Source organism: Onychomys torridus, chromosome 12 (genome assembly GCF_903995425.1).
Source record: "Onychomys torridus chromosome 12, mOncTor1.1, whole genome shotgun sequence".
Lineage (NCBI taxonomy): Eukaryota > Metazoa > Chordata > Mammalia > Rodentia > Cricetidae > Onychomys > Onychomys torridus.
In genome coordinates this window covers 30,989,827-31,013,351 of record NC_050454.1, presented here as the reverse complement: position 1 = coordinate 31,013,351, position 23,525 = coordinate 30,989,827, and positions in this window count along the sequence as shown.

Genomic DNA, 23,525 nt, shown 5'->3' with positions numbered 1-23,525 from the left:
CCTTATGCTGACTTTTATAAATGCTTTTATCAATTGGGGAAGTTGATCAGATGGTTTGTGTGCCCTGATAGGGTGACAAAAACCCCTTTTCAAACTGACAGAATATTCAAAGCCTTTACTCTTTCCACCAGCAAAAGCTGCTTTGTAAATGCCAAGTTCTTTTAAAATTGTGCTCCTCATGAATGCATGCATTATTCATCTGACTGAGGTATCCCACACTATCAAGGGTGAAAATTGCAAGAAATCTATGTCTGAGTTTCCCTTTGATGCTGTGAGAAGATTCAGAATGACTGGACTGTAAGATGATTGTATTTTTTCCTTGCTTCTGGTTAAACTAAAATGTCTGTCTGCTTTATATCACCAGGTGACCTGTCACCCAATAAGATGACCCTAAGAGCTGGAGTAAAGAGAAACAAGCTGTGTGATCCAAGTGTGGTAGAGTAGGTACTGACACCAACAAATGGATACACATGTTTCTTTAGCTCTGTACATGATATTTTGTAATAGGACATCTAGCAAGGCATTAAATGGAGTATCAGTAGGGGAAAAAGCTGGGAGATGGCTATGTGTTTTCTTCTCACTACACAATCTAGATGGTCAAATCTTAAATGAGATAGAAGTGTTCTTTGCCCTACAAAAGCCTCTCAGTTTCAAGAGATCCCATTTATTAAATGTTGCTCTCAGTGTCTGTGCTTCTGATGTTATATTTAGGAAATGATCTCCTGTGCCAATGCATTCAAGACTACTTCCTACTTTCTCTTCTATCAAGTTCAGTGTAACTGAATTTATGTTGAGGTCTTTGTTCCACTTGGACTTGAGTTTTGTGCACGGTGACAGATATGGATCTATTTGTAATCTTTTAAATGTTGACGTCCAGTTATACCAGCACCATTTGTTGAAGATATTTTCTTTTTTCCATTGTATAGTTTTGGCTTCTTTGTCAAAAATCAGGTGTTCATATGCTCACAAACCAGTCTGATGGAAGCAATTCCATCAACTGAAGTTATGTCTTCCTAAGTGACTTTAGTTTATATCTAGTTGCGAAAAAATTACCAGTACAATTATCAATCTACCCTAGACATACAATCAATCTGAGATTGGGGACTCATTTCCATAAAAGTCATGCATTTGATGAATAAATCATAAAAAAGCAAACAAACAACAAAACACACCAAGAAGTGGCTGAAATTGGGCTGTGAGTCACTGAGTGGGTAACACTCTTTTCTATTTGACAATCTATGCCCAAATTGGTCAACTGAGAAATGAGCCAAACCCAAGCCCCTCTGAGGTCTACAAATGACAGAGTGGGTGAAGCACAAATTTCTTTAATTTATAAAGCAGAACATCTTGGGCAATAGGTCTGGGATTTCTTTCCTATTCTATTTTTGAGAATGACCTCTAAATGACTTGTGTTTCCCGGAAGGCTTAAATTGGATGTGGTGTCCATCTCTGTCCAATGTCCTAAATTACAGAGTTCCTCTACAGCTGTTTAGAAAGCTGAAAATTCTATACAGAATTATTAGGGTACTAGGAGTTCATAAAGAACTTTCTTATTGAGACAGAATTTCATTTTATAGCTATGGTAGCCTTAAATTTACAGCAAATTTCCTATCTTAGCCTTATAAGTTCAGAGATTATAGTTGTGAGTCACCAAGCCTTCTCAATTATCTTTCTATACATTTCTAATTATATAGAGATAGATTAAACACATGCACATGAAGGTTTCTAGATTTGAAAATCATGTAAATATTCCATGAAATACACTTTATATTCAAATCTAGTTTAGATTAATGTTTCTGTTGCTTCCTGTCAGAGAAAACAGAATTTTGAACTTGAGGACTTCTAAAATTTTCTCTACCTAATTAGAACATTTAAACTTTTATTAATATTAATTATCATGTGTATTATTAGTGTACGTATATGTATGTTTGTGTGATGTATGTGTGAATGTAGGCAGACACAAGCTACAGAGTGCATGTGGGGAGGGAAGGATAACCTTCAGGTATTGTTTCTCTTCTTCTACTCTGTGAGTTTGGGGTCAAAACAAATGCCAGACCTGTGCTGCAAGTGCCTGCACCTACTGAGTTATCTTGCTGGTTCTACTTATTAGATATTATTCTTTGTAAATATCTGGCAGACTCTTCAAATTAATATCACAGAATAATGGGTAAGTACGTCTTAGAAAAGGGGGAGTTTATCTAGTAGATTTGAAAAGGCTAGTGAGGTGTTTTAATAGAAGAATTTCAGGGAATGAGGCCTCATTGCTTCCACCGATTGTCTGAATCGGGGTATCTGTTGAATGTGTTTGTGTGACAAACTGCCCTCTGAGACAGATCCATGTCTGTCAATGGCAGATAAATTTGCTTGCTATCCAGGATAATAAAGATACTGTCTCCCTCTTGGGTAAAGGTTAGGCCAGTTTGGTAGTATGCCTGTGGGGCTTTAAGAGTTTGAGGTTTCCTTCATCTAAGAGCATTCAGGTATGACAAGTACTTACAGTACCTCCATGGGTCATTCTTTATTCTATCACATGACTTGAGAGGCAAGAACGGATGAGAATGTATAAAAGTCCATTCTCTGGCTCCAGAGTCTTGCATCATTTGTCAGCATCTATGGAACTCTTTCAAGTTAACCTACTAGCTTGAGAAAAAGTAACAGCATCAATACTCAAATGCTCCATTTTCACCACACTGTGCTATAGTACCTGCTAGTGAACTAAACTAAATGGACCTGTGGAAAATCCCAAAGACCATAAATGCACAAAGGATTCAACATGCTCCTCAAATATCAACTATCTGTTGAAACAGTTTATATGATATACCATCCCCATATCATGTTCTCATCAGTGCAATCTGTAAATGCTGGTTGGACTCTGGGTGGTCCTGAGAGGTAACAAGCAGGGTAAAACTGGGAAAACTGCATGAGCACAGCAATTGTAGCCTCTACTTTCAAAAACTCTGTGTGGTTTTCTTTGGCTTCTGGTACTCATTGGCTATTCACATCCAGAACTATAATTTTCTGGTCTTTTATGCCAAATGTTAGAACTTTTCAGCATATGGTTAGTAAGACATGTTGGAGCATACTGACATGTTGAATTATTAAACAAATTCAAGAATACAGACTTATCCCTATTTTCTCTAACTTACACACCTGAGCCCCCTTTAAGAAGCAGTGGAAATCTAGGAGGAAGAGGACATACAGAGAGTAAATGGTGAACAGAGATACATGATGAAAAGGCATAAACTCGTCTACATTGATGAGGGAAGGCTTATACTGTGCCATCAGTGTGGCCAGCAGTCACAAGCGCTACTAAGAATTTACAGGGTGATGCTGGCTCAAATTGGTAACTAAGTGTGAAATACACAGATTTTAAGGACAGAGTTCAAAACAACATGTAAATATCAACTCCTAACAGTGGGATTGGGGGTGTCTCTGACTCTTTTGCCTGCTCTTGGGACCCCTTTTCTCCTACTGGGTTGCCTACTCCAGCCTTGATATGATGATTTATGCCTAGTTTTATTGTATCTCTGCTGTGGATATCACTCTGTGTAAATAAAATTCTGATTGGCCAGTGGCCAGGCAGGAAGTATAGGTGGGACAAGAGAGAAGAGAATTCTGAGAGGTGAAAGGCTGGAGGGAGACACTGCCAGCCGCTGCCATGAGAAGCAACATGTAAAGACACCGGTAAGCCACAAGCCATGTGGCAAAGTATAGATTAATAGAAATGGATTAATTTAAGGTAAAAGAACTAGATAACAAGAAGCCTGCCACAGCCATACAGTTTGTAAACAATGTAAGTTTCTGTGTGTTTACTTGGTTGGTTCTGAGCGTCTATGGGCCTGGCGGGTGAGAGAGATTTGTCCTGACTGTGGGCCAGGCAGGAAAACTCTAACTGCATATCTCATCATGTTGTGTTTAGTTGATATCCTTGGAAGGCCTGCTTTTTTCTGAAGGGAAATGAAGGAGGAGTGTATTTGAGGGAGATGGGAGGTAGAGAGGGACCTAGGAGGCATGGAGGAAGGGAAGACTGTATTTGGGATGTATTGTATGAGAGGGGAAAAAAAGATAACAGAACAAACTAAAAACAAAACAACAGCAACAAGAAAACAATAAACAACAACAAAATAAGACATCTTCTTGTTGAAGTAATAATTTAGCCATTTGGGACTAAAGGAAATGGAACATTAAAATAAATTTCAGCTACTTCTTTTTATTCATGGCCACAAGAATATTTTAAAATTGTGTTTATTAGGTTTTCCTGTTCTGTATCTTTGCCAATGACCATGGTGATATCCAGGTGATATCACAAATCTTGGGACTGACCCAATATTATATACTGACTAGTACTGACTTTTGTAGAATTGATGAAACAATTAAATTTTGTGAAGTTTCAAATTGTCTATTTCTTTAGGGCAAAGTTCATCTATTATAGATTTTTATAATCTTTCATGATTCCTAGTGATAATGTTATTCTCATTTAGTTTAACTTTTTCCAGTTGAAGGAATAATAGGGAAATCTACTCCCAAAAAGGCCTGGGTGATGTTTGCATGTACTGGGAGATTTTAATTCTGAGCAGGATGCCTGAGTAGAACTTGGCTTCTCTTAGCTGTCATTCATAGTTTTTTAAGAAGCCTGACTGAGTTTGTCTCTTCCTCTCCTTCAATATTTTCTCTGCCTCACAGACATGTGCTCTCATGCCTAGTACCAGTCAGGTTTCTTGATTTCTCTCCACTTTGAGCTATTATTGGTTATAAAGAAGATGAAATGCTAATGTTTTTATACATAGATCCTTTCTCTCTCTCACTCACTCTTCTGTGTGTGTGTTTGTGTGTGTGTATGCATATGTGTGCTTGTCTGTGAGCAGGCAAGTATGCCTGTATATGAGATGATGTCATTTTTTCTTGTTCCCTTGAGACAAGATCTCTCACCGAATGCCAGCTAGGCTGGTATTCAGTAAGCCTCAGTGATTTTTTTGTCCATACCCATCACAGTCTCGAGATTACATATGTGTGTGCAATTATGCAGGGTTTTTTTGTTTGTTTTGTTTTGCTTTGTTTTTTTTTTTTTTTTTGTGGAAGTTGGAATCTGAACTTAGTTCTCCTTCTTTTACACACTCTGTTATCTCATACTAGCCCACATCTCCTATTTTAGAAAATACAGAACATGCACAGAGATTAAAGTGGGATTCCCTGTGTACACATGAATAACTTAGTGGAAACATAGACCAAGTATTTTCAGATTTTCTTAACATTTTAGTCTTAAAAACCAATATATTTTATATGTGCACTCAGACGTAGAAAAGTTCTATCATAGAGAAAAAGCCTGTAGAATTTTCATGGTGCCCTTGTGATTTATTCCTCTATTACTTTCTTGTCTGGTACAGGAAATCTTTAGAAGGGAGGGATGCTATTCCAAATGTAATGTCAATGATTACTAGCACTCATGCAAATCTCAAAAGAAACTAATAGCTCCCATATAAAGTATGGTTAAAGGGACCAGTTGTAATCTAAGACATAGAAACAATATTTTGTGTGTTCTGGCATTCTAAGACATATAAAACACACTGTATATGTTCTTGACTGTGTGTATTAATATCAATTCTGATAGAGTCTGGAAGATTTTTGCTGTTTATGATTTATAAATGATGATGTAAAATTAGTTAGTACTAATATATATATATATATATATATATATATATATATATATATATATATCTTAAAGATATCACAGGTGGGAGATTTTGTACCCTCTTTATAATTGTAAATAACCTAGGTTTCAGAGAAATTACTAATATTGACTAGTACTGAGCATGAGAGTACATGCATGAAATCCTAGCACATAAGTAGAGACAGGATGGTCTTGGGTCAGAGGCCAGCTTGGTATTACACAGTGAGTCATAGACAAGCTTGAGGTACATAGCAAGACCCCGTCTGAAAGAAAGAGGGCAGGAGACAGGATTTCCCAGGGTCATAGCTTGATAGTCTAGCTACTTACGTCCTACCTCCAAAAGTCATATGTTAGAATCCTTACCACCATCACATCACAGGTGATGCTGTTATAGATGGGACCTTTGATAGATGGTCAAGCCATGAATGGAGTTTGTGTCTTTTTTTTAGAGGATGGAAAGTCACACTGGCCTCTTGATCAGAAAGGACATCATGAATCAGAAAGCTGGCCCTCACTTGACAATGTATCTGCTGGTGCTTTGATGATGAACTTGAAGACTCTAGACTTGTGAGAAATCAATTTCTGTCATTTATGTCATCCGGTGTACTCTGTTCTGTTATTGAATTCTGAACAGACCAAGACAGGATGTACTGCTTATCAGGAAAAGAGTTGAGTGAATTCAATTCTTTGGTCTTATTTGAAAGCCTGTGCTCTATTTCCACCCTAGTTCCTTCCTATCACAATGATTGATCATTATGATAATACCTGAAGTTGGTATCAGTATTGGTGCCATTATCTTGCCTCCCTTTAGTCACATCCGCCTTCCTCTTCCATTCCTTTCTCTACCCCTTATTCTTTGCTATCTGGGGAGGGGGGGGGTTCTTTTACTTTCCATTTTTGTTTTTAAAACAGGGTATTAGACCAGCCCAGGCTGGTTTAAAACTCATCTTGTAGCAGGATATGACTTTGAAGCTCTGAGGTTTGTACACCTCCTCCCAAGTGCTGGGGTCACAGTTTTATGCTATCATCCCTGACTATATATGCATGATTTCTGTTCCTTCTTGATTACTCCTGCCTCTGTAATGTCTACCTCCTCCTTTTCTAATAACTCTTTGTTTCATTTCCTCAATTCATGTATTGTTTATTTGTTCTTTTCCCAGCATTTATTACTTAAGCTATGTTCTTCTGTGTCCTCTGGGGACTTTAATACGTGATAAAGTCTTACAGCTAGAAAAAGGCAAGTGGTAACTGTAATAGCTAAAGAGGAAAGCAAAGTCCTAGATTTGTTCAGACTTGAAAATAATTATTTCACTGAATACTTCAAGTGTTCAACCAATGTAGATCTCTAAAAGGCAGAGCCAGAAGAGAGCTTGGAGCTTATCTAACATGATATCTATAGTATGTACCAGACAAAGCACAAACTCAAGGGAGCTAAAACACTACACCCAATGATTAACTCTATTAGACAGTAAAGGAGACCTAAACTCTCTGATCCTTAGTTAATGCTCTAGGAAAATATGTGGAAACTTAAATAACAAGGAGACATGGAAACCTACCGACTAGCACACCATGAGGCCTAAAACAATGAAGCTCATTTTCTTGTTCCATAAAGATCTGGAGATGATAAGTGAATGAGAGATCTGATTTAAGTATAGGCAACACTAGTTGCCTAAAACTTAAAGAACAACTTTTCATAGCCTTATGCCAAACTAAATAAAGAATTTGTAAACTACATAGATGCTGATGTGTTTTTGAATCTAGGTAATAAAAATTTCTCTGTGTACAATGGATTAGTATTTAAGGGAGCAAACAAGATGTCTGTTTTGCCACTGTTCTCATTCAGTAGAAAATACTTTTCAGCCGGGCAGTGGTGGTGCACGCCTTTAATCCCAGCACTCGGGAGTCAGAGCCAGGTGGATCTCTGTGAGTTTGAGGCCTGGGCTACCAAGTGAGTTCCAGAAAAGGTGCAAAGCTACACAGAGAAACCCTATCTCAAAAAACAAAACAAACAAACAAGAAAAAAAAGAAAGAAAATACATTTTCTAGGAAAGTATGTAACAGGGTACCTAGACACTGTGCATGCAATAGATGGGTTTCATGGTTTTTCTCCTCTATATAATCTCCCAGAAGACTCTAAGAGAACATTTATAGCTATATTCTAGTCTGGCTCAAAGTTAGGTCTCACATGTGTAGTCCAAAGAACACTTTGATTGAGGGAAGTGGCTCATTTTATGGGAAGATGACTGTGCTTGAGAGTCAAAATCTTGATTTGGAACCTGGCTGTGATTCTAATGATCCAAATGGTGTGTGCAGTGTATATAACCCTTGTTTCCCCATGTTCTTGTTCATAAAATGGATTTAATGCTGACACCCACACTGATATTCTAAAGAAAATAGCAACTGGAATAGCCTGCATATAGTAGTTCACTCAGCATCTGCCCCATTGTGAGGCTCTATAAATATTAGCTGTTATTATTTTTGGCATAAAACTCTGTCTTTAGGGATGAGACTTTAGATTGTCAATATTTCTGCTTTTGAATGAGCAGCTTCAGAAAATTGTGTTTACACTCAACAGATCAAAGCTCTGTGAAATGAAATTGTGTTTCAAAAGAACAGATTGATGCCTCGTGCACAGATGTCTCTCCCCATCCCGAACCAATAGGGCAAAATGTTTTACAGATTGGATGCTTGGCAAGAGCAGAATCCTGAAATAAAACTCCTATTGTTTTTCTTTTACTAAAAAAAAAAAAAAAAAAAAAAAAAAAAAAAGTTTTAAAAGGCAATTGTAACCTTGGTTATTTATTTCTTCTATGGGGAAAAAGAGCACATCTGTTTGCAATAGTGGATTGAAAGGTCTAAAAATAAATATGTTTTAAAGGAAAGAAAAGGAACTCTGTTGGCACTCTAAATCTGATCGACAGGGAGACAATGTTTGTTCTGAAGTTGTTTGGCTTCTTTCAAGAATGGAAAAGGGGGGTAAGTTATGTAGAATTATATAGTTTTAATGAAGTGGCTTACAACATAAAGTGTGTTATTTTTATTCATCTGGTAAATGGTTTTAACTGTGATATGATATCTTAACATTTTTTTTAAATTATGAGTGTATCCTTCATCTGTCATTATGTAGAGATGGCCAAGATATAAAAAAACAATGATTTCTGTAACCTCCCATCTAGAATCAGAATGCAAAAACCAACGTCAGACAAGAAATCTTAGCTAAGCATTATTCTGCATGTGTTTTAGTTGGGTATATATTTTAAATCAGGGTGCCTTTTTACGTTTACTTCATATAAACAAAAAAAAAAACAATTCATTGTGAAATAGTCTTAAACATACTCTGGTGACCATTGTACTCAGAAATGAACTCAATACTGCTGACTCCCACCCCAGGACTGATTTCTATTGGGAAGTCCAGATAAACTGAGGTTAGGGACGAGGAGCTGTGAGGTCTTAGCTGAAAAGAGAGTTTGGATGGATTGAAACAGGAAACAGAGTGAGTCTGGAAATTTGAGGGTGGCATGGACACATTGAAAAAGAAACATTGGTGACTCATATTCAGCTGAGCCAGAAAATCCTTATAATGGCTTACTGAAAGACTTTTTATCCAGGAAGAGAGAGAGAGAGAGAGAGAGAGAGAGAGAGAGAGAGAGAGAGAGAGAGAGAGAGACGGAGACGGAGACAGAGACAGACAGAGACAGAGATGGGTAAATTGACAGAATACAACACGGAGAGCTAAGAAAGATGACTGTAGGTGACAATACATCTTGCTCATTACCAGCTGGCTTGAAACAGAAATGCATAAGAAAAATACAAAAGCACTTGGCCTCTTTGGCCAGCTTAGGAAGAAAAATAATTTATTCTATGTGAGCTAAAGTTGTATTTTAGATATTAAATTGGAATTCAATCTTAATAACTGACTGCTAAGTTACTCAAACATGTCAATTCAGTTTGAGTCTCAAGGCTTTGCATTTCAAGTTCTGTGCAAGTGCTATGTATGTGTATTAAGGTAGCATACAGAATGAATTTCAGTGGATTAAAGAAGGGAACAGGTTATGAAACCTGTCAGTGAAGGATCTGGCTAAGTTACACCTGATACCATTATCTCTACAGCAATGGGTAAGTGTATAATGTTATCATTGTTTGTATATGTAAACATGTAAAGGAGACAGACAACCTAGAGACCTAGACTTGTAATAGGACACATTGCCCTTCTCTCAAAGAAGCCTTGTAAATAACTCCTGACATTACCCGATAGTCTAAGAATTTCCACCATTTTCCTGTAATCAAAATTATGTGTGTCACATTTCCTTGAGCTGTTGATATCAGAAATAAGGTTTTCTTTTTTTTTAAAAGATCATGTTTGGAATAAGTGCCCTCAAGGCATGATTGAAGATGCTTACTTATTTTACTTGAGTCCTTGGGAAATATAAAGACTTTCACAGTGATGGCATAGAGAGAAAGTCTCAAAAATAGTTTTCTCCATTTTCAATTTTTGTGTATATATGTGTGTGTTCATGTGTGTGAGCATGTAAACTAAAGCACTCACATAGAGGTCAGGAGACAACTCCAAGATTAGTCTTCACCTTCTCCCTTGTTTGAGATAGAGTTTCTTGTTTCTTGCTGTCTATACCAGGCTAGCAGGCTGGCATGTTTCCAGGGATTTTCCAGTCCCTGTCTTACATCTCAGAAGCACAAAGAGCTCAAGGATTACAGAATATACTAACACATATGTAGGTTCAGAGTATCCAAACTCAAGTTGTCATTCTTGCATGGAATGCACTTTATCAATCCACTGAACCACCTCCCCAACCCCTTTAATAATTTGTTAGCGGTGGGTGAGATGACTCATGTAAAGTTGTCCTCTCTCCAACAAGCCTGATGACTTGAATTCTATTCCCCAAACACATGGCTTGCACATACCTATACTCACACACATATGCATATTCACACAACAATTAAAATACAGGATTTTAAAAAACAAAATACAAGTTTCTGTTGTGTCTTTAATTTTAATGTCATGATTTATATATCTGAAATGGCGGTTAAAATATTCATTTGTCCACAGCTGCATCTTCATTGTCTTATTTCCTATATAAACTCCATCCTGTTCTCACCAGCTGCCTCATTCCAACAAAAACTGCCCATTGAAGACTCTCAAGGCCTCTACTTCCTTATTTTGATTGTCAACACAAGGGACCACCAATACCATACACCATTCTTGTACCTCCTGCACCAGTTGGGAAGAAGAGTGACCAGGAGCTCCTTCTGTATGGATTAAAGGAAAAAATGGGTAGAGAGCAGTATAAGAATATATTTAACAACATGTAGAGCAATACGGCACCACCATAACCTGGTGATCCTACAACAGCAAGACCAGAACATGTCAACGCAGATGATCCAGAAGAAAGTGATCTTAAAAACAACTTTATGAATATGGTAGAAACCCTAAAAGAGGAAATCAAAATTCCCTTAAAGAAATGGAGAAAAAGACAAACAAAAAATTGGAAGTAATCAATAAATCCCTTAGAGAAAACAAAGAAACCCAAGAAAAAACAGTCAAACAGGTGAAGGAAACAGTTCAAGACTTGAAAATTGAAATAGAGGCAATTCATCTCCTTTTCCACACTCTCTCTCCTTTTGTACCCCCCATGTGGTCTCTCTCTCTCTCTCTCTCCCTCTCTCCCCCTCTCAATAAAGCTCTAAAAAGGTAAAAAAAATAGAGACAATTCAGGAAATTCAGGAAAAGGAAAATCTGAATAAATGAACAGGAACTACAGAGGCAAGCATAATCAACAGAATACAAGAGATAGAAAAAGGAATCTCAGATTTTGAGGCTACAGTAGAGGAAATAGATTCATCAGTGAAAGAAAATGTTAAATCCAACAAATTTCTTAACACAAAACATCCAGGAAATCTGGGACACCATGAAAAGACCAAACCTAAGAATAATAGGGATAGAAGAAGGAGAAGAATTCCAGCTCAAGGATACAGAAAATACATTCAATAAATAATCATAGAAGAAAACTTTCCCAACCTATAAAGGTACAAGAAGTATACAGAACACCAAATAGAGTGGACAACAAAAAAGTCCCCTTTACACAAAATACTCAAAGCACTAAACATACAGAATATAGAAAGAATATTAAGAGCAGCAAAGGAAAAAGGTCAAGTGACATATAAAGGCAGCCTATCAAACCTGATTTCTCAATGGAAACTCTGAAAGTCAGAAGGTCCTTGACAGACATTCTACAGATACTAAGATACCATGGATGCCAGTCCAGACTACTATACCCAGCAACACTTTCAATCACTATAGATGGAGAAAATAAGATATTCTATGTTAAAAACAGATTTAATCATTACATATCCACAAATCCAGCCCTACAGAAAATACTAGAAAGAAAACTCCAACCCTAGGAAGTTAGCTGAAAGCACCAAAACACAGGCAATAGATAACCTCACACCAGCAAATCCCAAAGAAGGGAAACACACACACACTACCACCACCACCAATTAAACAAAAAATAACAAGAATTAACAATCACTGTTCATTAATACCTCTTAATATCAATAAACTCAATGTACCTACAAAAAGACACAGGCTAACAGAATGGATACGACAACAGGATCTATCCTTCTGCTGCATACAAGAAACACCCTTCAACCTCAAAGACAGACAATATCTGAGACTAAAGGGGAAAATTTTCCAATCAAATGGACCTAAGAAACAAACTGGTGTAGCTATCCTAATATCTAACAGAATAAACTTCAATCTTAGAATCAATCAAAAGGGATCAAGAAGGGCATTACATATTCATCACAGGAAAAAAATCATCAAGATGAACTGTCAATTCAGTACATTTATTCCCCAAATACAAGGGCACCTACATTTGTAAAAGAAACATTACTAAAGTTTAAATCACACATCAAATCTCATACTCTAATAGTGTCAGACTTCAATACCCCACTCTTACCAATGGACAGGCCTGCCAGACAGAAACTTAACAGAGAGATAAGAGACCTAACAGATGTTATGACTCAAATGGACGTAACAGACATCTATAGAACATTTCACCCAAACACAAAAGAATATACATTCTTCCATCACCTCATGGAACCTTCTGTACAATTGACAAAATATTCAGTAGTAAAACATATCTCAACAGATAAAAGAAAAATGGAATAACCCCCTGTATCTTATTGGACCACCGTTGCTGTGGATATCGTTCTGTGTAAATAAAGTTCTGATTGGCCAGTGGCCAGGCAGGAAGTATAGGCGGGACAAGAGAGTAGAGAATTCTGGGAAGTAGAAGGCTGGGGAGATACTGCCAGCCGCCACCATGAGAAGCAACATGTAAAGACACTGGTAAGCCACAAGCCATGTGGCAAAGTATAGATAAGCAGAAATGGGTTAATTTAAGATAGAAAAAGTAGATAACAAGAAGCCTGCCACAGCCATACATTTTTTAAACAATATAAGTTTCTGTGTGTTTTCTTGGTTGGGTCTGAGCGACTGGGACTGGCGGGTAAGAGAGATTTGTCCTGACTGGGCCAGGCAGAAAAACTCTAACTACAAATGGTGCCCAACGTGTTGTCAAGAATTTCCACCTAAAACCTGAGAAAAAAGATTCTAAAACAGAGCTAAAAAGAACTTCCTAATTGTCTCTCTCAAGTTAGCGGCAGCCTGCCGGTTTGAGCTACTATGGCGGGTTCCTGGTGGGTGCGTCTGACCTGCAGTGTGGTGGGAATGAGGAATCTATAAGCGACACTTTACTCTGCTGTGTGGTGGATTTAACCTTTGCTAGTTAAAAAAAAAAAAAAAAAGTTTCTGGGATATGCACTGCTTTGATAGAACTGCTTCTGATAGTTGATGGTACACATGGCTCCAGACCCAGAGCTGGTGGTAAACTGTACCACTTCCATGTAGGGAAGCTGAGGTGGGCGGAGCCAGCAGCCACAGCAGCGTTTCAGTCTTACAAAGATGGATATTACACAGAGAATCTGGTTTATGTTGTCTTTGGGATTTTTAACTGAAGAAAAAGATTTGATCATAAAAGCTGTTGAGTTAAACAAATATGTAAATTTTAAAGGTACCTTGACTTCAAAATTTGAATATAAGGATATGTTGCTTTGGAAAGGAGTCTCTGCTTTTGTTTCCACAGAAAGCCAGAGGCTATGGATTTGTTCCAGATTAAGATACATCAGGTTTGATCAGCCAAGACCACCTGAAAGGTCTCCAATGACACCATGGCCAGATGATTCAACATCCAGAATGGTTTCAAGGCAACTGGCTCAGAGGTTCACCCTAATGGACTACTCCATAATCCTAAAATTTTCTTTGTGTCCCCATAAGATACAGCGCCCCCCTCCAGCAGGAAGTAGTAAGAAAAACTACTCCCACATTCCCAAAATTATCAAGCTGGCTTTGGAGATGGAATTGGCTCACTCCTTCTCTAAACCCAGACATATTGCTAAAAGAAAAGGTTAAGAGATTCTTGTGTCCCAAATCAGAAGAGCCCTCTGGTGTGGGACAGAGAAAAACCAATATTTTCCTTTAAAGCAGGTTGATTATAAATGTGATCTCTTTCTAAAGAAGAAAAGGGGATATGATATAGATATAACAGGATAAAAGGATATCTTAAGGAACTTACTTCTAAAGAGCAACAACTTGTTTAAAATGTTTTACATTGGTATAGACCAGTCTATTGATACAAACTTAAAGTTAATTTTGTTATACTGTGTGCATATTTCTACTCATGTTTAAGGTATTATGTTTGTATAGCTCATTTAAATTGTAATGGATAATTAAAAATAGATTAATAATTAGTCATCTATGATAATCATACTCATAGCCATGTTAGTTAAGTCTTCTAGGTATACATAGAGATATTTCAGATAGATAGGTAATCTTCAAATACTTCAAAGACCTACAGAATATGGCATTTAAAATACTTTTAAAATTTAGACTTTCTGGACAATGAGACATGTCTGCTCCTGGCAGCACCAATTTACTTCAGAGAGGAGGATGGGCACTGAAGACACTTCATATCTTATCTTCACCTTTGCAAAACTAGCCATTTGAGCAAGAAACTGTTCTTGCCTGGACTGCTTGATCGACTGGACATGCAGGACCCATAGAAAGGTGACCACTAAACTTTGCTTGACAAAATGGTCCTTCAGGTTCCTGCTTTGCAGAGGAAAATGCCAGACATTCTACAGGACACTGAGAGAAGTGACCGAGAGACTCTAGCCCTGTGGGCTGAAGACAAATGCCCCAACTTTACAAAGGAACATTAGGTGACTGTCCAGGCTGCCAGCTGTCTCTGTCTACTCTTGCAAGACTCCCGAAAAATGTCTACTCTTGCAAGCATCCTTCTCCTGGTTCTCAGGTAATATTATATCCTCCTGAGGCCTTTGATGTGGTTGAAGACTAGATAGTTATAATTGTCTCAGTTATGATAAAAGATAAGTTAGATATAAAACCTTGGACTCACAAATGTAAGATAGGATATCTTCTTTAATATTGTAACTATAATTCTTGTTTGATAATTGTTTTGTTATATGTAATTGTACTATGTAAAAGTTAAAACCTTCCTTAAAAAAAAAAAAAAAAGAAAACAGGAAGTGCTGTAGATATCGCTCTGTGTAAATAAAGTTCTGATTGGCCAGTGGCCAGGCAGGAAGTATAGGCAGGACAAGAGAGTAGAGAATTCTGGGAAGTAGAAGGCTGGGGAGATACTGCCAGCCGCCACCATGAGAAGCAACATGTAAAGACACTGGTAAGCCACAAGCCATGTGGCAAAGTATAGATAAGCAGAAATGGGTTAATTTAAGATAGAAAAAGTAGATAACAAGAAGCCTGCCACAGCCATACATTTTTTAAACAATATAAGTTTCTGTGTGTTTTCTTGGTTGGGTCTGAGCGACTGGGACTGGCAGGTAAGAGAGATTTGTCCTGACTGGGCCAGGCAGAAAAACTCTAACTGTGGCTTAAAGTTAGAATTCAACAACACAAATTGCAGAAAGCCTACAAAATCATGGAAACTGAACAATGCTCAACTGAGTCATCCCTAGGTCAAATAAGAAGTAAATAAAGGAATGAAAGACTTCCCAGAATTCAATGAAAATGAATGCACAACATACTTATGGGAAACTATGAAAGCAGAGCTAAGAGGAAAGTTCATAGTACTAAGTGCCTACATAAAGAAGTTGGAGAATTCTGACACTAACGACTTAACAGCACATCTGAAACTCTAGAAGAAAAAGAAGCAAACTCACCCAGGAGGACTAAGCCACAGAAAATAAACAAATTGGTGGCTGAAATCAATAAAATAGAGAAAAATATAACAATACAAAGAATCAATGAAACAAAGAGTTGGTTCTTTGAGAAAATCACAATATAAACAAACTCTTGTCCAAACTACTCAAAAACAGAGAGAAAAATATCCAAATTATCTAAATCAGAAATGAAAAGGGGGACATAATAACAGACACTGAGGAAACCATCAAGTCATACTTTAAAATCCTGTACTCCACAAAATTGGAAAATGTAAAAGAAATGGACAATTTTCTGGATAGGTACCACATCCTAAATCAATTAAATGAAGATCAGATAAACAAGTTAAATAGATCTATAACCCCTAAGGAAATAGAAGTAGCCATCAAAGTCTCACACCCGAAAAAAGCCCAGGACCAGATGGTTTCAGTGCAGAATTCTCCCAGAACCTCAAAGAAGAGCTAACACCAATACTCCTGAAATGGTTCTGAACAATAGAAACAGGAGGAACATTGGTGAATTCTTTTTACGAGGCTACAGTTACCTTGATACCCAATCCACATAAAGATGCTAAAAGCAAAGAGAATTACAGATCAATATACCTCATGAACACTGATGAAAAAATATTCATTAAAATACTAGCAAACTGAATACAAGATCATATCAAAAGAATCATCCACCATGATCAAGTAGGCTTCATCCCAGAGATGCAGGAATGGTTTAACATATGAAAATCTATCAATGTAGTCCACCATATAAACAAACTGAAAGGAAAAAAAATAACACATGATCATCTCATTAGATGCTGAAAAATGTCTTTGACAAAATCCAACACCTCTTCATGATACAGGTCTTTGAGTGATCAGGGATGCAAGGAACATACCTAAACATAATAAAGGCCATACATAGCAAGCCAACAGCCAACGCCAAACTAAATGCCTAGAAACTCAATCAAGAAGACAGGGGTGCCCACTCTCTCCATACCCATTCAATATAGTACTCAAAGTTCTAGCTAGAGCAATAAGAAAACAAAAGGAGATCAAGGGGATAAAAATTGGAAAGGAAGAAGTTAAACTTTCACTATTTGCAGATGGTATGATAGTATACATAAGTGACCCCAAAATTCTGCCAGGGATCTCTTGCAACTGATAAACATTTTCAATACTGTCACAGCATACAAGATTAACTGAAAAAAATCAGTAACCTTTCTATATACAAGAGATAAATTGGCTGAGAAAGAAATCATGGAAATAGCACCCATTAAAATAGCCACAAATAACATAAAATATCTTGGGGTAACTCTAACCACACAATTGACCTGTATAACAAAAACTTAAAATTTTTGAAGAAAGAAAGTGAAGAATATATCAGAAAATGGAAAGATCCTCTATGTTCTTGGATAGGTAGGATAAGCAGAGTAAAAATGGCAATCTTACCAAAAGCAATCTATGAACACCTGATTTTTGACAGAGGAGCCCAAATTATACATTAGAAAAAAGAAAACATCTTCAAAAAATGGTGCTGGCATAACTGGATGACTACATGTAGAAGATTGCAAATAGATCTGTGTCTATCACCATGCACAAAACTCAAGTCTAAGAGGATCAAAGACCTCAACATAAAACCAGTTACACTGAACATGATAGAAGAGAAAGTTGGAAGTAGTCTTGAACACATTGGCACCAGAGATCACTTTCTAAATATAATACCAGTAGAACAGACACTGAGAAAAACAATCAGTCAATAGGACCTCTTGAAACTGAGAAGCTTTTGTAGAGCAAAGGACACAGTCAACAAGACAAAGAGCCAGCCTACAGAATGGGAAAAGGTCTTCACCAACCCCACGTCTGACAGAGGCCTGATATCCAGAATGTATAAAGAACTCAAGAAATTAGACATCAAAATGCCCAACAGTCCAATTAAGAAATGAGCTATAGAACTAAACAGTGAATTCTCAACAGAGGAAGCTCAAATGGCTTAAAGATATTGAAGGAATTGCTCAACATCCCTAATTATCCGGGAAATGCAAATCAAAATGACTCTGAGATACCACCTTACACCTGTCAGAATGGCTAAGATCAAAAACACAGAAGACAGCTTATGCTGGAGAGGATGTGGAGCAATGGGAACTTTCCTCCACTGCTGGTGCCAATGCAAGCTTGTATAGCCACTTTGGAAATCAATATGGTGCTTCCTTAAAAAATTGGGAATCCATCTCCCCCAAGACCCAGCTGTAGCATTCTTGGACATATACCCAAGGAATGCTCAATCATACCACAAGGGCATTTGCTCATCTATGTTCATATCAACATTGTTTGTAATAGCCAGAATCTGGAAACAACCAATGCCCTTCAACTGAAGAATGGATAAAAAAAAATATGGTACATATACACAATGAAGTACTACTCAGAAGAGAAAAACAATGACATCATGAGGTTTGTAGGCAAATGGATGGATCTAGAAAAAAATCATCCTGAGTGAGGTAACTCAGACTCAGAAAGACAAACATGGTATGTACTCACTCATAGTAGGATACCAAATGAAAAACAAAGATGACTAGACTGCTACACAACTCCAGGGAGGCTACCTAGAAAATGGGACCCTAGGAAAGACACAGGGATCACCCAATGACAGAGAAATGGATGAGATCTACATGAACAACCTGGATGACAATGGGAGTAATGAAGGGCAAGATTCAAGGGAAAGAGAGTTTAGGGGAGCAGGAGATCCCAGCCGGATCAAGAACAGAAAGGGAGAACACAGAATAAGAGACCATGATAAATGAAGACCACATGAGAACAGGAAGAAGCAAAGTGCTAGAGGGATGCAGATCTAAACAGAATTTTCAACAGAAAAATCTCAAATGGCCAAAAGACATTTAAGAAAGTGTTCAAGATCCTTAGCCATCAGGCAAATGCAAATCAAAACGACTGAGATACCATCTTACTCCTGTCAGAATGGCTAAGATCAAAAATACTGATGACAACTTATGTTGGAGAGGATGTGCAGAAAGTAGAAAGTGGAACACTCCCCACTGCTAGTGGGAATGCAATCTTGTATCGCCACTCTGTATGGTGTTATCTCAGAAAATTTAGAATCAACCTACCTCAAGACCTAGCAATACCATACCACTCTTGGGCATATACCTAAAAAATGCTCAACCATACCACACAGACATAGACACAACTATGTTCATATCAGCATTACTCATATATCCAGAACCTGGAAACAATCTAGATGCCCCTCATCCAAAAAATGGATAAAGAAAATGTAGTACATTTACATGATGGAGTATTACACAGAGGTAAAAAACAATGTCATCATGCAATTTGCAGGCAATTGGATGGAACTAGGAAAAATCATCCTGAGTGAGGTAACCCAGACCCAGAAAGACAAACACAGTATGTACTCACTCATAAGTGAATATGAGATGCAAAGCCAAGGATAACCAAGCTACAATCTGCAACCCCAGAGAAGCTAGGTAAAGACGAGGACCTTAAGAGGGACACACATGAATTGCCCCATGAAGGGGAAAGGGTTAAGATCTCCTGGGTAAACTGGGAGTGAGGAGTAGAGGGGAGGGGATAGGAAGTAGGAACATGAGGGTTTGAGATGGCTGAGTTGAAGGAGGGAAGGAGAGGGAGAGCAATGAAAGAGATATCTTGACAGAGTAAATCATTAAGGGGTTAGAGAGAAATCTGGAGCTAGGGAACCCACAAGATTTTCTCCACCTAAGACTCACAGCAGTGGTGGACACGGTGCTTGAACTAGCCTTTCCCTGTACTCAGATTGGTGTCTACCCTAATTGTTATCATAGAACCTATATCTAGTGACTGATGGAAGCAGGTGCACAGACCCACAGCCAAGCACTTGGCCAAGATCCTGGAGTTCATTGGAAGAGAGGGGGGAGGGATTATAGGAGCAGAAGGGGTCAGGATAATGATGGGAAAACCACAGAGATAGCTGACCCAACCTAGTGGGAGCTCATGGACTCTGGACTGACAGCTGGGGAGCCTGCCTGGGACCAAACTAGGCCCTCTGAATATGGGTGACAGTTCTGTGGGTTGATCTGTTTGTGGGGCCTCTGGCAATGGGACCAGGACTTATCCCAGGTATTTGAACTGACTTTTTAGAGCCCACTCCCTATGGTGTGAAGCCTTACTCAGCCCTCATGTGGGGGAGGGTTGGTGGTGGTCTTGCTCCAACTTAGTATGTCAGCCTATGTTGACTTCCCAAGGGAGGCCTTACCCCCTATAAGAAGGGAATGGAGTGGGATGGGGGAATGTGGAGGGAGCAGGAGAAGGGTAGGGAGAGGAAACGGGTTAGTATGCAAAATGAAACAAATTTAAGTAAATAGAGAATATTTCCTTAATATTATCAAGTATTATATACTGTATATAACTATATATACATATAATATATATGTATATAAATGTACATATAATGTACACACACACACACACACACACACACATATATATATATATATATATATATATATATATATATATATACATATATAAATGTTTTGGGTCATTTGGTCATCTAGTAGGTTTGTTTATGGCAGCGTCAACCACAAGCCTGTCACATTTTTTATATTTTCTTTATTTTTGAGATTAGAATAAAATTACACATATTTAATTACTTATAATTATGTACATTTAATAGATATACCTTCTTCCTTTTCCTCCTTCCGAACTTTCCCAAATTCTCCTCCTTGCTCTTTTTCAAACTCATGTCTCCTCTTCATTAATTGTGTTACCTGCATATATGTATATCCTAATACATATGCATGGTCCTAAATGCCGCCTGGCTAGGCTGTGCAGGGTTACTTGTATGCATATACTTCTCCATATGCACATTTTGCAAATTCACACAAAGAATTAGTGTCCACTGACTAAGATAGCAAGGGGGGATTATTTCAAACTATTTACCAAACTTTTTAGTATGATGATATTTTAATCTACTTTTCTTTTTACAGACAGGTCACTATTTTTGTCTTCAGGCTAATTTCTTCTAAATTCATAATCCACATGATGGATGGAGAAGTTATGTTTTCTTTCTTGTTTTTCTTTTGAGACAGGTTCTCACTACACAGCTCTGACTGTCTTGGGACTCACTATTTATATGAGGCTGGCCTCAAACTCACAGAAATCTGCCTCCCTCTTCCTCAGAGTGCTGAGGTTAGAGGTGTGAGCCACAACACCAAGTAAAACAGTGGGAAGCCATATTTTCTATTTTAATTTATCATGTAATTCAGTAATATTACACAGTGAATTGCTGTAGACTGTAATAATGCAGGGAAAGTGGTGGAGAAATGCCATCTCAGTAATAAGAAATAAAAAGAAAAGAAAAAATAAAATAACAGAAAATGATCATAAGAAAGTGGTATTTAGAGAGAGAAAGGACCTAAATATGGTGATAAAAGCTTTCCTGAGTAACTTGGGACACTTTTAGTCAGTCTATATATTTTTTATACTCATCAATACTTTCTGGAACCTATTTTTAAAAGTCAAGAAACTGCACCAGAGAGTTAGGCATCTTATGACTGGCATAGTTAAGGCACAACTATCAAAATTGCATGCAACTTTTTCATTTTCCCCTGAGAACACTTTTGTCTCTCCTCTACAATAAGACATAGCCACATTTTCCTTTAACAAAAGAGTGGAAGCCAGCTATGGGATTGTATTCCAAATACTGACATCACATAAGAACCAGGCAAAGGCATTAAAAGTTCCAGAAAGAGGAATGCTTTCCATTTGATCCCTGGACTTTGATGATTCAGGAAGAAATTTATATGGCAAGAAAAAAATTTAAGGTTGTACATTAACCACAAAAAGGGCAAATCTTCCTTTTAAGGAAATGTTCAAATAAATAAATGTTTCAAATAAAAGGCTTTCTGGTTAAATGACTTTTATTTTGTCATCATGACTATTCCCATATATATATATATGAGAGGCTAACAATTTTTTTATGGTTTTATTTGCAGTGGATGAAATTTCCAAGAAATATCAGGCCCTTGTTCTCACTTGTTGGCCAACTTCAGAGTAGAGCTTTGTTTTTGTTTTTTGTTTGTTTGTTTGTTTTTCCCTCTCCTTTCTTTAAATACTCATAAATCACTCCTAGCTTTTTGGGAAATTTTATTCCCCCGTCACACTTCTTTCTTTTTCCTTGTATTTCCATCAGATTTAGCCCTGGATTCTTTAGCCATGCCTCCTACGGGTAGATCTATTTTATCCACACACAGCTGGGGCCCACTATCTCATAGGGACATTCTGAACTTTAATACAAGTTGGTCCACATTCAACACAACACTGAAGGCATGGGTAAAACAATTTACATATGTAGAGTGGGTGTGTCCTTTGGCAGGTGGGGGTGTCCATATGCATGTACAGCCACTGTTTTCTATGCCTCTTCCTTCTGCAGAGCCAATGGACTAGGAAGATGGATCATGACAACAGGTCCAGGTCTGTCAGCATTTTGGGGTAAAAGTAAAGGAGTCACCTTACCATTACTCCCAATACCCTGATGAGTATCCCTAGAGTTTAATGACCTTGACTCTGAACAAACTGGTATTCATGGCATTGACATGACTTTCAAGACTAGCCAATCTATGACTCAGAGTTGGAAGAAAAAATTTTTAAATATTTTTACTTTTAATTATGTGTATGTCTACATGCAGGTATGTGCACATGAGTACCTGTGGAGACCAGAACAGGGTGTTGGAACACCCTCTGGAACTGGAGTTGCAGACAGTTGTGAGCCCCCTGATATGGGGTATTTGGAACTAAACTAGAACAGCAGATGTTATTAACCACTGAGCCATTTCTCCAGCCCAGAGTTGGAGATGTTATTAAGGATGTTTTAATACAAGATTAAATATGAGGGTTAGGAGAAAAAGGAATGGTGCTCAGAGGGAAGTAAGACTTACCCAAATGTGAGTACAGGCTCTTCAAGGCACAGTGGCAGCCTATTGGTTTAAGGTAATCTCCTATAAGATTTGGGTGGAGTTTCAAGTTACTCTCTTATTACTGGGTGGTTCCTAGGTCAGGAGCAGAGGGTGGGATGGGAAATAGTGGTGTTGCAGAGATGCAGAAAGTTAGATAGCTTTGCTATAAAGCAAAGAAAGTTTCACTTGAGATTCTCAGGGGATGTCCAGGAGAAAGAAATGAGGCCCTACCCGAGGTTATGTATATACAGGCCTTAAGCCCTACTCAGTGCTATTTTAAAATATAAAATATCTACATTTGAAAGACATATTAACTCTATGTTGGAGGCTGACAAGTGGTTTTAATCTTTAGAATGAGGGGGTCTTCTCCCTTCTCATGTCCTCATAATGTCCTGCCTCAGATCTACAGCAGATCCCAGGCTTCCCAGAACACCAGACTCTGTTTATGCTCTAAGCCCAACAGTGAGAGTGTGGAGAACTCCAGCACTCACTCCTGTCTCAAACAAAAGCAAAGCGATACCATTCTTTAGCAGAAGGTTGCCTAAGAGTCTTCACAGCTGTGCCATTCTGGGTTTAGATTAGAAATTGGATTATAAACTGCCTCTGGGCATGTGGAAGCAGCTGAATCAGTT